The 14,509-nt window shown below is 40.6% G+C and overlaps 1 long non-coding RNA gene across 1 annotated transcript in view; it reads left to right on the top strand.

Annotated features, from left to right (window-relative positions):
- LOC142404836 (uncharacterized) overlaps positions 1-14,509 on the top strand; it is a 121,616-nt gene that overhangs the window by 79,500 nt on the left and 27,607 nt on the right. Inside the window, exon 2 of the long non-coding RNA XR_012773963.1 lies at positions 9,310-9,398. This is a non-coding gene — a long non-coding RNA (uncharacterized LOC142404836). The remainder of the gene's footprint in view (positions 1-9,309; positions 9,399-14,509) is intronic.

The following is a 14,509-nucleotide window of genomic DNA, read 5'->3' on the forward strand; positions in this document are numbered from 1 at the left end:
GAAAAAATGGTGTAAGTTGGGAAAAATGCTGCATAAACACCCTTCTTTCTGTATTATGCTGGCTGCCTGACACATTAGATAAGTCAGTGAAAGGCAAAAGCTTTTAGTATCTGTCATCTGAATTCACCTCAGGACTTCAGTTTTCAACTTTGTTTAGGTTCCTGTAGCACCCAAAAAGAATATGAGGGGAATACTCCTGGGACCGTGGACAACCAGAGCCAAGCCCATGCTGTAAGAGTGTGGTCTCACAGTCCCCGGCTCTCCTTGCCTTTGTGGCTTTGCGGCTATTAGATTCATGTGCATGTGCAACCGTAAAAGGTTGTTTCGATGGTGAGAGCCCTTCAAGATCCCTTGTTTAAGCACCATGACTTTCACATGCAGGTGATGGCTTCTGCAAGTCCTGTCAGCTTCAGGTACTGATTATTCATCCGAACACGCATACGGGCACTCTTTTGTGTATGGCCAGATGTGCACAAAATTGGTGGCTAGGTTGGAAAATACGGGCTGGCATTAAAGATGGAGACATTCCCTGTTCATGTTCATCCTCTTATCGTTAGGAATAGATTTCACCTAAGGGTCAATTTCTTCTCATAGAATGATTTCAGTTACTCTGATAATACTTATCAGATGTATTTATGCAAGAGAGATACTTGGCAGTTACATGAAAATTAAAAAAATATGTATTTTCTATTATTTTTAACAAATATTGTGGCAATTGTCATATAAATAAATAAATGTTAAAAAATAAACTGAGACACAACCTCATGTCTGCCAAGTTGGCAATTATGTCCCTAAATACCCTGACAAATCTGGAATACTACAGTACTACAGCTGGTCCTACCTCTCTAAGTTACCCTTTCTTTATTTCCAGGGGAAAAAGAAAAACCAAAACAGCTGAGAACTTTGAGAAAGAAGAAGAAAGAGGTTGCCCTTTATGTAGACACTCATCCCTGTACTGGAATATTTACATATATACCTTTACTTTTGCAGATTTTTACATTTACTTTTTGCATTCCTGCACAGCTCTGCCAATCGACCTGATTTCCAAGATGAAATAAAAAGTTAAAAAGATAAGGATAAAGCAAACACTACAACAGCCTTTAGTTTGGACACCAATACAACTGATACATATTATCTGAATCTAGTACTTCTTGGGCAATATTTGTGTTCTATTTAATCAGGTAAGGTCTCAAGAGAACAAGCAGTTGCTGACTAGTCTCTTTATATAACCTAGGGCATCAACCAGGTTATCCTAAATCCTCTAGCTTTTCTGCAATGTGCTGTTAGAAACCACTTCATGGTGAGTTCCCAAGACATTTAAGAGATAGAGCTCACTACCTAGGGGGCCTTGTGGTGAGGGCAGTGGCCCTGCTAGGAAAGCAAAGTTAGAGTCTGCATGGAAGGTCCACCTTTCAACTCAGTTGAACCAAGGGCTGAGAAGAAGACAGTGTTTTAGTGTAAATGGAGATGTCAAAACTGACCAGCAAAAGTCAAAACAAAGCTATCCACAGCAATCACCGTAGTAGCAATTATTCAAGAACAGAATCTGTTGCTAGGTGCTGGCCAGGAAGAAAATACATGCGCTGCCTTCCCTGTTTTCATCTCCCCCGTCAGCTTGCCCCACTAAGTTATTTCTGTACTACTTTGTCTCCTCACTTCAGTCTTTGTTCTTGCGTTTTTCATCACAGTGCCTCCCTAGAGCCTTTTCCTCATCCTGGGCTACTAATCTGTGGGATGGTAAACCCAAAAGACGAAGCTTTTTCTTGCTGTTGCAGTCAGCTACTTTTTTTTTGTTGTTGTTCTTGCTCTGTTTGTTCTCCCATTCTTACTGATCTCCTCTGAAACACACAGGGCAGAGGACAGTAAAGAAGCACAGAAAGAGGGAAGAAGTATAAGTGAAGTTATTGCCCAATGCAGAAGAAGGCTCAAGTTACAACATCTTTAGATGGAAAAACTATCAGAAGTAAGGTTTTAGAAGAAGAAATATCTTCCCTGCTGACAGCACCGTGAGGGATAGCTTCAGGGCAGAATTTTAAAACAGAGGTTGTCTTGACCTCTCTCCAGCCTTGCATGGTGCTCGGCATGATAGAGTAAGGAAAAAAATTTATACTGGGCCAGACACAAAGACGGATAGCAGATGATGCAGAGGTGCAATAGTCCCCCTGATTTTTCTGTGGCTCTGGATGGCAAAACTGGGATACTGCATTCAATATGACCACAAGAAAGATTTGAAAACAGAGAGTTCAGAAAACAGCAACAAAATAATTAAGGGCCTGGAGGGATTTACCTATGAGGAAGATTAAAAGAACTAAATAAATATGTATAGTTTGGCTAAGCAATAACTAAGGAGAGGCATGCTAACCATCTACAAATATTTGACTGGCATACACGCTAGGGAGGGAAAGGAATTACTTAGCATGAAACAAGCAGGTATATCAGGGAGTAATGGGATGAAATTAAGAAATGGAAAATTGAGGCAGAATTTAAGGCAAATCCTCCTGACAATGAATTCTAATAGTCTGTGGAAAACATACCAGCAAATGTGCAATAGGGAACAGTCCTGCATTGATAAGAAGGGGGACTTAAATGACTTGCTGGGCCTTTCCAATCTCAAATATTTATGATTCTATAATTAAGTATTATTACATTTAATGACATGTGCCATTTTTTTTTTTTTCAGCAAATTCTGACTGTTGCCTCAGGTCAGAAGTGTGCAATTATTTCCCAACTAAAGGTCTTATATTTTAACCCATGAATTCTCCTAAAATTAATTAGATACGTCTTTTTTTTTAACCTAAATTGAGTTTTTGTTAATGCATTTTCTCTTATTTTCAAATAACAGCTATCTGCCCCTACTAGTGACTCATAAATCCCTCTTTATGCAAGGCAAGCATGCATACTTAAGGCTTCATGGCTCAATGCCTGAACCTGGTCAGCCTCAGGTTGAACGCCTGCTGTGTTCAAGGGAACTGCTGTTCCAAAGCCCAGATGAGCACAGAGGCTCTTCTTACTCTGAGGATGAACTGCATGCAACAAAGAAAAAAAAAATTTGCACGGTATTGCCAACTAAGAGCTGCTTACAGAGCTTTGAACCTAGAGCGTGTCCATCTGAAGAGCTTCATGTCACCACTTAACCCTGTGCCACAGCACCGTTCATTAAATGTCAACAGGGGTTTACGTGGTAGTTGCCCAAGCTCCCGTCAGTATCACAGCTGGTGGATAGCAAGTTTCCTCTATTTTACATTGGCAAACTCCTTCATTTTGGTGCATATGCCTGCTTCTGCCAACATATACTCCAAAATGTCTCCTGAAATGTGTAAAAGTCTAGGAAGTGATCAGAGGACTGCGGTCTCATGTGAGCAGTCATTTTGGGGATCCAAGTAGTTTGCTCTGATCTGCCTCAGATAGCATGTGCTACCTGAGGTAGTTGTAGAAGGCAGTGTTGTAGTTTTTGCTTATATTCTACCACTGGATGTGCGACAGGCACAGGACCCCAAGAGAGTTTATACAGTCTAATTTTTTGTGAATTATTATATAAATATATCTTTTGTCCAGGTAACAGTGCTGTTCACCTCCCACTGTGGAAGGGCATCTGTAACGCTTAACGTTTTTGTGATACTTTCTTTTGGTTTCCCCATGTATTACAGCTGCAGACTGGATAATTTACCAACACTATACCAACATTCATATTCACTTCATTCTTGCCTACTTTCTTAAAGCTCCTTTTTATTATATGTGCTGGACTTCAGCCTCACCCAAGGCAGTAAATGACAGCAGAGTTTCATCTGGAATTAGGATGTGGTGACAGTAATGCCTACAAACATGCTGGTGTAGCACAGCTAGCATGGGCTTTGTCATGAAGGACGAAATGTATCTCTCTCCAGCACCGTCACATAGTCACCTCTTCGTTACCTAACACGGGAGTGCCTCTGATCCACGAACCTCGTGCTCTTGCCTGCCTGCATGTCTGATAGCTGGTCCACCGAGGAGATCAGAGAATGTGTGAGGCTGGGTATTTCCTTCTAGCGTGAGTAAATCCTTGGTGAAAGATCCTGCATGCTAGCATTACAATACTCTGAACACTAATTACCAGAAATCTATTTGCCAAATCTTTGCACTTTTAAGATAACAGTGTAGCAATCAAGCTGAAGTAGGATAATTAACCAAACCACTCTCCTCTCCCCTCTTCCCCCAGTAACTCTGCAGCCCTGTCTGTCATTTTTCAGCACTGAATTGCTAAGATGTGGGTGGCTGATACGAAAGCTCAATTTGCTGTATGCATTTTACAGGAGGTATGGCTTCAGTACGGCTTCCTCACAAGGAAATAACCATAAGGAGCCCTGGCTGCTTGCGTGGATAGTTAGCACTGGACTGTGTCCAGCCAGGAGTAGGTGAAAAAGCTGTAGGCAAAGGAAAGGAAGAAAGAATGAAAAGATTTACCCTCTTTCCAAAAGCAAGAACAGGCACAATCTTGCTCTTTTTTTGAAACAAAAGGATTGTGAATCCAGTGTTGACAGCAATGCTAAATGTCCTGAAGGATCTAGACATTTGGGGTGCAAGAACTAGATTGCTGCTTGTCAGAACTTGTCTATCTTTCTAATATTATGTTCAAAGCAGTAAGCAATTCAGTGATAACATGCTACTGACAGCTCTGCATTACGGTGCATCAAGCTTTAGCCATCAGTTTAGTACACAGACCTCTCTGCCTCCAGAGCTTCTATTAAAACAGCTTCTGAGACCTGTTATATGTTGCAGTTTTGGTCTTAAACCCATGAGAAGAGGAATTGTCCTTTCACTTCTAGCCATGAAATACAAAGTCCTTCTGATCTGGATTTTTCAGGAACCTATAGCTTTCCCATTCTGCAAGGTCTTTTAGAGTGTGTATTACACTGAACATCAGTTTAACCTATCTATTACTGAATAAGGGGGAGAAAAGACCTTACATTTTTAGATTAAAAAGCATAAAACAAGACTCGTGGCTTCTGAATATGCATTGTTCAGGGTTTTGTATAGAATCCATCTTACTTTTGTGTGTGTTTTTGCCTTCGATAGCTAGGTATTTTTTTACTTCCCTAACAGCCGTCACTGTTACAAAATGCCTTCCACTAGGTAGCCAACATTATTTTTACCTTCTTAATGTTAGGCCATAGTTGCTTCTTGCATGTGCCCAGCCCCTTGGAAAACAAACCAAACCAAACCAAACCAAAACAAAACAAAACAAAACAAAACAAAACAAAACACCCACATCACATATTTTTGTATCATTCTGCTTATCACTCACAGAAAATAAGGAGGAAAAAAAATTAACAGCTTCCTTGTTGTATTTTCTGTAGGCTGTTTGCTTAACTTTTTCATCAGTTAGATTTTTCTGAACTTTTCTGTGGTGACTATTGTTGCTTGTCTCTTCAGTTTATTATTTCCATAGCCCTCAGCACAGACATTGTTCAGGGAAAAATACTAATATAAAATGAAGAGGCTTCTTTCTCAGGCTTCTGAACTGTAAGTCAGGCACTCTGCATAGTTACCATACAGAGCTAGCAGTAATTTATATATTTCCTTTCACATAGAGTTTCTGTTGAACAGGAAACAAAATACATACTACTGGAGATGCACAAAACAAAATAGCAGTTTACTCATGCATAGAGAGCAAATTACTTTTGGGTAGAATAAGAATGTTACAGTCCAGAATTGATGTGGTTTTCATGTTATCTTAAAGAATAATGTCAAATCTTTCCTCACTGCATTTTTTTTAAAATGAAAATGAGAAATAACTTTGTACCACTGAGGTACTCTTGGATTCAGGACATTTCCACACTCTACGACTCCTAGCAGAGCTCCTGGCTTACTTCTGCAAAGGTAATTTCGCTGTGACAGCTGTGAGATAGCATCTATAGTTTGTTCTGCAAAATGTAACTTTCCATTAGGAGCCAAGGTGACTATTCTCTAGCAATCAGAACTCTTCGATAAACATTTATTTTTGTCTTCTTCACCTAGACAAGACTCTGCCACAGTGTTTGGAACATCTGCTGGGCTGGATCTTGGTATATTTCTTGTACCTACTGGAAATCTATATAGTGACAGTTGCTAGCAGTGATAACAGTGGTCAGACAAGCAACACCATTTTTTAAAGTATCCTGTTTACTAGATCCCATCTCACAGTGAAGATCTTGTGTCCTTACCACTCAGGCAGAGCTGGGAAGGGGCTGATGAAGGACAAGGGGACACACTGCAATTGCACCAAGAGCTGTGTTCTTGCTGCAGCAGACTCTTGCCTATGCCAGAGCAATTCCTATCCACCATGACTTTCTGATCTCTGTGACCTAATGGTGGAGGTGGGCTGAAATTTCAGCTTACTTCCTCTACATTAATCCCTCTCCTATGAGAGGCCAAAGGAGCTGGCTTTATCATCTCCATCAGTTTCCTCTCAGCAAGCAGCTCACCTTGGGAGGGGAAAGTTCTGGACCAGACATTTGCAACAACTCCCTATCCATACCGCACCACTTGGGCAACGGACAGTCAATGGAAGGGTAAAACTGCTTTTTACTTCTTCGAATGAAATCCTCATTTGACATGAATGGTTGTGCTTTTGTCAGAACCTACTTAACTCTTCTCCTTTTGCAAGAAAGGAGGCATCTCATTTCACTGAGCCAGCCGTCAGTTTGGTGATTTGCATGACTTCCTTGTTAATCTTCAGGTTTACCATGACAGCAATACACTTTTTAAAAATCACATATGGTTGTGGGGTTTCAAACTCCATAATTTCTATTCTTCCTCTGCTGTTGCTTTTTGCAGAGCAGCTAATTTTCATTCCAGGGATGGTGTACAGAGCAGCCCACTAGTTAACACAAGAGGCGGCCATCTGACAAAGACTGGGAAAGGACTTGGGCTTTCTGTTCTAATAATCACAAGTGCCAGTAACAGGACAGGAGGAGAGACTCAAACACAAATAAATTAATTAGCAAGGACATTATTTATACACTGGGAATTCCTAGTGTATGTGGTGTCTGCTCTAATAACCCATGGACAAATCACCTCCCCTTACTATAACACCTTAGGGAGAGGGCCAACAGAGAAAGACAACTGTAAGTTCCTGTCTAAAGGGAAGAGGATAAGAAGCAGCCTGAAAATCTGCTGGGAAAGACCCTGCATATGCATAAAGAGCAGAGCGATCCATATGGATACCTGCCCTTCACAACAGCTCCTCTTGCTCCCGGCTAGACATGTAACAGAGTGATCTGCAGTTACTATCAACAGGATTGTGGTACATGGGGATCTGAGCACTCCAAGTTTGCTTTTCCTAATACAGTGAAACACAGGTGAACGTGGAGCTTTTAGGAGAAAAGACAGCCTTCCACGAAGGTCAAGAAAAACTAAGAATCTCTTCCTTGCTTATGTGACCTTTGTGAAAACAATCTAGCTTTCATGCACCATATGAAAATGAATGAAAATGAATCTGTGGTAAGGACCCTTTCCCCTTTACGACCTAATGTATTTGGACCAGATTGTTAACTGCTAAGGCGAAAAATGCCAATGTTGTCAGGGGAGCCCAAATTCTTATTTCTGGCCCACAGTGACTGACCCTTTTTATTGGGCAGTTTAGTTGGTTACTTTATAAAAGAAGAAGAATGAAAAAGGTAAACTCTTTGATTTCTTTGCTACAAGTCTGTACATGGTGGATCAGAAGATTCTGACCTTTAGCCCTTGCTTAAGAAAAATACAAAAATAAGGTATCCATTAAACATTTGACTTTTACGGCATCCTTACCTATGAACCATGTGTTCCTCCTGTATTGCTGAGTCACGCCAGTGTTCAGTACTAGTCAGAGCTATTCAGAAAGCATCTGAGCTTTTCTTGGGAGTTTAAATCCATCTGCTGTTTTGTAAAGAAATAAAAATGCTTTTTTACACACATTTTTGGTTTCTCTAATTGGCCAGTGAACGTGTAGGAGCTGGGTATTTAGTTACGTGATGTAATTTGTCACATTTGTTGCTTCAATAGTGATAGCCCATGATGGTATGAAGCTATGATATTTAAGACAGAAAAGGGTGATGGTATTGAAATCCGCAGTACTTTAAAGCATCTGAAGTTTAAAAAAGGAGAGAAAAAAAGAAAAAGAAAAACTTTCCACAACATTTTATAAAGACAAACATAACCGTATAATTTATGGTACATGGTAATTACTTCTCTGTTTGAGATGTTCACTATTTTCTCCCATTGTAATTTCACATACTGGATAATGAATATCCTCTGCACAGAAACAACAGTAATGGCTGTGCCGCAGGAGGACAGTTACTTGATCGTTCTACAGTAAAATGTTGTCTCACTTCTCAGTGCATGACTCAAATACAGGTGCGCAGAGGAGTAAAACTGAAAGGCCAGAATATTAAGTTAAAAAAAAAGAAAGATACTTTGTTGAACAGTCCAGCAGAGCAAAGCAAAGTCATACTGTATAAAATTGATATGAACATGAACATAGGTTTATGAACTGATATGAACATGAGCATGAAATTCGAGTTTTCAAACAATCCCCTGCAGATGACCCTTAGAATATAGCCATTGACTCCGTATGGAGGTAAAAGTCTGCCTCTTTTTGTTTCTGAAGGATCAGACACAAAACTTGAAATAACAAATCTATGTAGAGTTTTGCCTGAAATACAGATTTTAAAAAACTGTCTAATGATTCAGTGCAAGAATACCACAGTTGTATCCAAACTCCCTTTCAGTTCTGTGGGAGCAGAGTATGATCTGCTAGGAAATAAAGATTCAATTTCCTTTCTAATATAAATCAATTGATGGACGACTATATTGTGGAAATTTTAGACTGTTAAGGGAATACTTAGATATTAAGTTAGTGTTGTAGGGTTTTTTTAAAGCATTTGTTAAACTATTCTTTGTATCAGGCTTTAAATACATCTCACCCAACTTTGGACTAAAAGCTGTTAAACATATTCTTTGAAACCATTGTATTTTTTAGTTTGAAATACGTCTGGTAATGGGTAAGAAATTTAAGTTTATCACTATGCCACTGGATACCTGTGTAAAAGAATTTGTATAAATGTATCTATCTGATGTAAACATGGTAAATATTGCCAACATAACGTAAAATCTAATGTTTCAACAGGGCATGAGCTTACTATGATAGAATGATGGATGCCAAGATATGCTTAGGGCAAAAAAATGTTTCCATAACTTTCGAGTGATAAAGTTTGAATTTACAGATCTTCACAAAGATCTGAATGGATACTTCAATCCTTTAACAAACATGACTTTCACTTATGTTGTTACAGTGCTATTCTGTATTTTAAACAGGGACAGATGCTTTCCCTCATGGAGATGACCTGTCTGCTGAAAAATGGAGGGGAAAATAGAAAGGAGGAGATTCCTAAACAACATTATTGGTAGGTAAAAAACTACTTTTACAGTCAGTTTTCCAAAGGCAAATACACAAACCAGTCACAGTGAGGCAACGGCCTGGAACAGTAACTATGCCTGATCTCAGTCAAACCTGAGAAATAATTTCCTGCATATAGCCAAGAGGAAATAAAAATCCCCCAAACCATACCAGACAACAAAGAATATAACGCAGTCTCATATGTTGTAGAATCCAAAGAATAATATTTAAATAAAATGCCATCACCCTATTTGTAGGAAAGTATAATTTCTATAATTCATTAGGATGTTATGAATTTCAATACATTGAAAATCAGTTTGAATTTAAAGTACGAACTAATTCTCAATACAAAGATGAAACTTAAAGAGGAAAAACAAATCTTATAGAATCCTCCCAGAATTAATATTGGATTTCTCCAAGTTCAAATTACAATAGTACCATCATCAAGTGAGTCCTCAATTAACCTCGTCTGACATTCCAAGCAGAATATTTTAAGGGCTGTGAAGCATGCAAATAGAAACTTCAATTAAAGACCGACTTCCTACATTGGACAGCCTGTGAGAATAATGTGAAAAATTATGTAACTAGCCCAGTGCGTCAGTAAACACCCACAGATGATGGAGAGGAGCCTGACAAAATTGAGGATCAGCATCCTAATTCCTTTCTCAGGTAGAGCCTAGAAAGATTAAGAACTTGTTTACACAGGGGAGCAGGGGCTCCCTTCACATTCACTCTGAGCTTGGTTTCTGCACATTCAGATGACCTGCATTCACACAGCACAAATCTTATCATGCATTAGCTGCTGAGATAAAATATGTTCTGTGCTCCTTTTGAAACCGCAGTAGATTCAGAGTGCATTAGCTGCAAGCATACTAATATTCACTGGGTGCAGCTGGACCACACACAGGGCTGGAGAGCTGCCAGGCGCTCTTGCAGGGGACAGCCCTGCGTGCCCGCTCCTGCCCTTGCCTCTCGCCATCCGGCGTTGCTGCCCAGTTAAACGCTGGCGTGCAGCTGGGGCGAGCCCTTTGCTGGTGGCAAACACAACCCAGACGTCGCACTGGCAATACACCCTAATGAGTATAACCGTGCCCTGGCATAAGAGCATCGTCTGCCTAGAGTGGGACAGCCATCCTGGAAGGGGAAAGGTGGAGGTTCGGGCTGCTGTGCGATGAGATGTGGCAAGAAGGATATCTCCTCAGGTGGCTGATTTGTCGATGGGTCGGAGCTGAGTTTTTCCGCTGCTCTGGACTGAAATGAGGGGCCAGCAGGAACCTTTTTGCACTGCTGGTGTAAACCCTGTCAGCAGTTTGCATAGGCAGCTTCTTAGTACCAAGAAGGTGGTCTGGGATTGTGGTTGTTCTTTTCCTTGACTTTTCTGACTTTTACCTTTTCTTTTGCTTCCATTAGATGTAACCAATATTATATATTTTGATACACCTCCAAGACCTGTTTTTTCCGCGTATCTGCTGGAGACTTGTAGCCCTTTGAATTTTTAACCTTTCCTCATGTGCTGAATGCAGTGACTGTGGCAGACAAAAAGCTACTCAGACTCACTGCTTGTCATGTACATTTAAAATTCCCTGCTCCCAGTCTGACAATCCAACAGGTACTTGTACGTATTTGCACAAGCCCTATTTTGCTTCCTGCATGCCGATAACCCTTTCCCCTAAATGTTCAGAAGGATAACTTATTTTCCCTGTTCAACCCCAGAAATACTGTTTAAAAAAAAGTTGTGAGAATGTAGTAGATCACTGCATCTCAGCTATCCATTCCTATCTGTTCCCCCTTTCCCTTCTGCCATCTGACACATACATTTTTTCCTTCCACTCTTCTTTGGCTTCTCCTGGCAGGAAAGTTCCTCTTCCCATCTCAAAATGGTGACTGCCGGCTCCTGCCTTTTGATGCAAAAAAAAGAAAGATAAACACTGTCCCCCTACCCCCCAAAAAAAACTGTTAATAGAAGTATATTTACTGTGCACAGTGCAAACTAAGAATGGTGTTAAGTACTATATCCTAATTAACAGGGTACAGTAATGCTCTCATTTTAACCAATGGGTTTTGAAGTTCCAGCTTTCATGGTATGTAGTGAAGTACATTTCGAAGTGCTGTATCATAGAGCTCTATAGCATATTTTATAGGCATTTTCTTCCCCAATTACAAAGAGCAGAATTTCTGTAGCAGAAACATATTTTTGAGGCTTTTTCCCAGGATAAAACTTAGCAATGCAGCTGTAAATCAGCTCTGCATAAGAAATGCATAGACATAGTAAGCAGTGAGGCGGGCGGCTGTGGATATTGTTAACCCCTGATCTTCTGGACAGTTCTTTCAAAACACTGTTGCTGCCACCACGTAACTTTGTGCCTGTCCTCAAGAGGTATGACATGGACTTTAGAGTACAGCAAATCCAAGGTGGGAAGCAGCAGGAAAAGAATTTATGGCAACATGAAGCTTAAAGGCTGCAAGCTTTTCTCTCTGTCTTTTGGTGAACTACTCGTTTCAAACCATTGCACCCTTATGGCCCTCGCTATTTTTTTCTTACCTTCAACTTGGCTGGTTTTCTGGAGAAATGAAGCTTATACAAGAAAGCTTTCCATGTACCTGTATGTCCGTCTTTCCTCCTTCCCTCTCAATAACTTTTGAACTGACAGGAGAGTTTCAGCCACATTTGACAAAAAACATCAGGTTTCATGCTCCAAGAAACTTTGGGAAAATGTGTGACTGGCTGGAAGACAGAAACGTGCTGAAGGACAGGCAGGGATGGCTCAGCCCACAGCCTTTCTGCTTGGCTCTCCCAGCAGCCAAGGACGGCGGCTGGCTGGGCAGGCTCTGCGTGCGTAGCTCCAAGCCGCCGGAGGCACACGGTGCTTCTTGCATACCGCTTGTGCATAGAGGAGAGGGCTTCTTGCAGTCGGGAATACTGGGGACACAAAGGGGAAGTAAGAATAAAGTATGCAAGGGATCTGGGGAAGATGGAGGGATATTGCTGTGATGTGGGGTGTGTGGGAGGGGTAATTGTAGGAGGAGGTATAGGTTTACTGCAGATGTGGAGGCTGCGAGGTGAAGGGATGTAGGGCACAGATCTGTAGGAAACTTAGCTTCATTTCTACCCATGGATATGGAACAACATGTTGGTTGCAAGATGTGTAATTTCGCACAGTTTCTTGAAGCAGTGGTTAGATAGTTATATCCTCTTATTTGTATTTTGCAAAAATAAAGATTTGCTTTATTCATCTGAGATATTTTTTATGAGGCTTATAATACTAGCTACATAAAAGAAAAGTACATTTCTCATACTTAAGATTTTTTCATGGTTCAATAGACTAAGTTTAAAATAAAATGGAATAACAGTGGGAACATAACCACACCATGCACACAATGAAAGCAGTGTTTCCACACTTTAAAAGCTCTTTGTTCAATACCCCTGCAACATTCACAAAATAGTCTGTGAACTCCTTAAGAAATAATCTACTAAATGGTCATGCAATACACAAGAAAATGCTACACACACAAAAAAGGGGGAAATCATATAGCCCCTAAACTCTGAATTTTAAAACATCACTGTTTATCCTCCATATAGAACACAAAAGTCTTCTCTGGTTAAGTGCCCAGGGCAAATGTGATTTTTGGGGAGGGAGTTTCTCTTCGTTTCTTTGCTCTCCTAGCTGTATAAATTGTAGCATGCAATTATGTGAGAAGAGCAGGTACTGCCCAGCAGCTGGTAGCCTATTTACAGCGCAGTGTCATCTGCCCTCAGTTTCCAAAATCTTCTCTCATCCTCCAGTAGCTTAGGCGATAGTTAAATTGCTCTTTCTTGTGATTTTTATTATTTAGAAAAAGGCAGGAGAGAGTTAGCAGAGTCTCCCAGGATAAAAGTTCTGTCATCTCTATTAAGGTGATCAAAGTGGTGGGAACAGCGCTATCTGTTTCACTAAAGAAAATAGGTATGGCTTACCGGCAAGCAGTGCATCTTGTGCTTTTGCTAATCATGCTAAGTGATATTGATAAAGTTGCCATAATAATGTACAAGGCCAAAAGTGTTACAGAAGCTGGTCTGACTCTGAACTCTGAGTTGCAGAGCTGAGGCCAGCAGACAGCAAGATGTTGAATACATCCCCTCCCCCAAACCTCTTACATATTGGTAAAGACTAGCAATGCAACACTAGGCGCTTTTTATTCAAAGCGGTTTGAAAAGGTACCAGACCGTCAAAAAGGGCAGATCTAGGAATGGGTGTGTGTGAATTTGGTCCTGGAATTGCAGTTGCAGAGAGGTAAGGTTCACAGCACACCAAAAGAAAAAAAAATTACAATGCTTATCATTCACATACCTACATTCACAAAAAATAGAACAGAGTGGGTAGGGAGGAGGAAACAAGCTCAGAGATGGATATAGTGCAGTATTGAATATGCAGCTGCTAAAAGGGTCATGCTTTTGTGCAAACCAAACAGGTCACGTAGGCAAGTCTGGGAGAAGCTATTTCTGCTGATATTCAAAGCCAACTGTCCCTTTCAGAGCATCATTCCCTTGCTCTTCCTTATACCCATTTGCACAGTGACTCTTCTCCCCGTATTCTGTACTTGTAGTTGTTTGTTGCTTGATATCATCACCTACTCACTACAAATAATAATAAATAGAACAGACAGATTTAAAAAAGCAGGACTCTTAAACCTGCCAATTTAAATTAGGTTAAGAGGAAGTGTTAAGATAAGCTAAAAGCAAATTAGGTGAAAGCCAAGTCCTGCCCAAGAGATTGCCTCTACACACTAGAGAAAGAGAGCCAACTTGCTTCCCCAAATGAGGAATTAGCACTTATGTAGTGGCCAATATCACAAAATTTCTTTTTTCTATCTACTTGTTACGAAGATCCTCACCACATCCCACCGGGCACAGATGTAATCAGAAAAGTTTTAATCTTTTCTCGTAAGCCAGTCCCCTCAGCAATCACCAGCATTGCATTTCTTTGAATTCCCTTCCAGCTGCTCTGCAACATTATGGTAAGAGGTTGTCCAGCCCTGTACACTGTCTTCTAAGGGCCAGCTGCCTTCCACATCAGAGGGACCCAAGGGCATTCAGTAGGAAACATTAAGCATCTTGCGGGACCATCCAAGATTTTCCAT

The sequence above is a fragment of the Mycteria americana genome, chromosome 1 (genome assembly GCF_035582795.1).
Source record: "Mycteria americana isolate JAX WOST 10 ecotype Jacksonville Zoo and Gardens chromosome 1, USCA_MyAme_1.0, whole genome shotgun sequence".
Classification (NCBI taxonomy): domain Eukaryota; kingdom Metazoa; phylum Chordata; class Aves; order Ciconiiformes; family Ciconiidae; genus Mycteria; species Mycteria americana.